At 44.4% G+C, this 3,008-nt stretch overlaps 1 pseudogene; it reads left to right on the top strand.

Annotated features, from left to right (window-relative positions):
- Window positions 1-566: 566 nt before the first annotated feature.
- Window positions 567-739, top strand: LOC148148473 (U2 spliceosomal RNA; annotated as a pseudogene).
- The last annotated feature ends 2,269 nt before the right edge of the window (window positions 740-3,008 follow it).

Below are 3,008 nucleotides of genomic sequence, written 5' to 3'. Positions count from 1 at the left end.
AGGAGCTTTGAAATCGACGTTTCGGGCAAAAGCCCTTCAGCAGGAAGCTCCTTGGATGCTGCCTGAACTGTTGTGCTCTTCCAGCACCACTAATCCAGAATCTGGTTTCCAGCATCTGCAGTCATTGTTTTTACCTAGTTAAAAAAACATTTAGCAGAACACCTATGCACTGCCTGGCAAACCATAGATTTGCTTTGTGGTCTATCTGAAACTTGTTGGTTTTCCAGTGACAAGGAGCTGACCTTGACCGAGTGTTGCAGACTGGTGCTTTCCAAAGTTCAAAACAACATCAAGACGGACAAACTGAAGCTTGGGACAAGGGCAGCTACTGACAAGATGCAGTGGGGAAAAACCGCCGTCTAAGGGCTTTATGAGGGTCTGTTCAGTTAGCAGACTCTTGTTGCATTGAAATGAACATAAATTGTTTCCTGTATGAGTCGGAAATACCTTTGTTTTTGCAACAGCACGGATGCTTTGAGGAATGCATCATTTGTTTTTCTCTGCAAAGAACGTGCAGAACAAATTTAGAACCTCTGTATGTACTTAGAAATGATTTTATGAACAAAGTGGATTTTTGAGATAAATGAATTCCATTATCAGTTTAATATCTGATAGGTCCCTTATCTGGGGACCATCTATTAAATTGATTTGTGGAGCAGGGAGATGGAATAGGGGCTTGCTCCGTCCATTCCACGCATCGACCTGGTATTGCAGTACCTCTGGGAACGGTGCACCCCTCATCTATAAATCTCAGAACATGTATATGGCTCAGGTTTTTGGTGCTTTGCCTGCGCGTGTGAACCACACTTTCTTTTTAAAGTTTGTAAGCTGCTTCATTTCTCTTTGCGTCGGTCTGCAACTCAAACCCCAAATTTTGCACAAAACATACCTACCACGTGCGCACACAAAACCACAAATTGCTGGAGAAACTCAGCAGATCTGGCAGCATCTGCACAAACAAAGCAGTGTTTCAAACCCAGTGACCGTTATTCAGAATCCAGCTTGGTGCTGGTGCAAGTCTATCCGTCTCCCCACCCCCTCCCCCAAGGACATTATGCTAACAACTTGTTAATATTTTGAAACAAAGCCAAGTCGGGGGGAGGTTTATTCAGTTGTTGGGCGTGGTGCTCTATTGGATGTTTCTATTGTCAGCCTTTGTGTCAAGGTTAGAGTGGCGCTGGAAAAGAACAGTAGGTCAGGCAGCCTCCGAGGAGCAGGAAAACTAACGTTTCGGGCATAAACCCTAAAGTGACCTCAATGATGAAGATTTTACACCCTGGGGTGCTGTGCTTTTCCAGCATCACACTCTCGACTGTGACTTCCGACCTGCTGTTTCAGAGTAAATGCTCTGAGGGATCGGGTCAGACTATGGGGCGCCGGATCTCAGTGTCATCCTGGCAGCTGTTAAGTGTTGGTGTCTGCTGGGCTTCCCCGGGCACAGCTCACTCTGGCTTAATCTCGGGACTCTGTGGATGGATCCACTCGGTGGAGCATCAGCCTCCGAATGGTCCTGTCTCCTGGGCCGACACTCCTGGAATCACGGGTTCTTCTGTTCAGGTAAAAACCTCCTGTTGTGTTTGCAGAAAGATCTTAAACAGGTACTGTCGAAATTCAGAAAGGGATGCAATAAGAATCTTACAATAATTCATTAATTATTTACAGCATATTAATATTCCTTCCTTTCTAACTTGTCCAGGATCCTGGAGTTTTAAACACAAATAAACTGTTGCACTGCGTTAACAACGGGTCTGAGACTTTATTATCAACCACGACCCTGAGAGGCTGGATTCACCCAGGTAAGAACGCAGGTTCCCAGTCCTCGGGGACATCAGTGAATCAAACGGGACTTCAGGGTGGGATTTGAAGGTATTAACCCAAGAGCACCTAGTCTGTTTAACACTTCTGTTTGTTTCCTTTTCCTGATCCAGTTTAAAATCATGTGACCACTGTTTGATTCCGTAAGTTTGGAGATTTCTGATGTTCAAATTGTCAGTCATTATGAAATCCATAAAAGTATAAAAGCAAATTACTGCGGATGCTGGAATCTGGAATTATGAAATCCATGTTCACTCATCAACTACACTAACCTGATGTACTCTCCCTCCTTATCATTGAAAATTTAAACAAAATCAATTTGTTTTTCATCATGAGATGAAGGCACAAGCCAGCATTTATTTCCCATTCCTAATTGCCCAGAGGCAGTTAAAAACCAAGCAGCTTGTTGTGGGTCTGGAGTCACATGTAGACCAGGCCAGGTCAGGATGGCAGTTGCCTCCCCTGAAGGACATTAGTGAATAAAATATGTTTTTTTCAACAATGGATTCATGATCATTGACAGACTCTTACTTGTAGATTTTTTCTTAATTCTGCATTTTGGGAAAACAAATCTTAGCAGGACTTATACACTTAATGGTAAGGTCCTAGGGAGTGTTGCTCAACAAAGAGACCTTGGCGTGCAGGTTCATAGCTCCTTGAAAGTGGAGTCACAGGTAGATAGGATAGTAAAGAAGGCGTTTGGTATGCTTTCCTTTATTAGTCAGAGTACTGAGTAAAGGAGTTGGGAGGTCATGTTGCAGCTGTACAGGATATTGGTTAGGCCACTGTTGGAATATTGCGTGCAATTCTGGTCTCCTTCCTATCGGAAAGATGTTGTGAAACTTGAAAGGGTTCAGAAAAGATTTACAAGGATGTTGCCAGGGTTGGAGGATCTGAGCTACAGGGAGAGGCTGAACAGGCTGGGGCTGTATTCCCTGGAGCGTCGGAGGCTGAGTGGCATGGATAGGATAAATAGGCAAAGTCTTTTCCCTGGGGTCGGGGAGTCCAGAACTAGAGGGCATGGGTTTAGGGTGAGAGTGGAAAGATATAAAAGAGACCTAAGAGGCAACGTTTTCACGCAGAGGGTGGTACATGTACGGAATGAGCTGCCAGAGGATGTGGTGAAAGCTGGTACAATTGCGACATTTAAGAGGCATTTGGATGGGTATATGAATAGGAAGGGTTTGGAGGGA

Source organism: Chiloscyllium plagiosum, unplaced genomic scaffold, assembly GCF_037043375.1.
Source record: "Chiloscyllium plagiosum isolate Xiang-an unplaced genomic scaffold, Cpla_swu_hap1 HiC_scaffold_12, whole genome shotgun sequence".
In the NCBI taxonomy this organism is placed as follows: domain Eukaryota; kingdom Metazoa; phylum Chordata; class Chondrichthyes; order Orectolobiformes; family Hemiscylliidae; genus Chiloscyllium; species Chiloscyllium plagiosum.
Note: the sequence above shows the minus strand (reverse complement) of the source record. Positions and strands in the feature narration are given on the sequence as shown.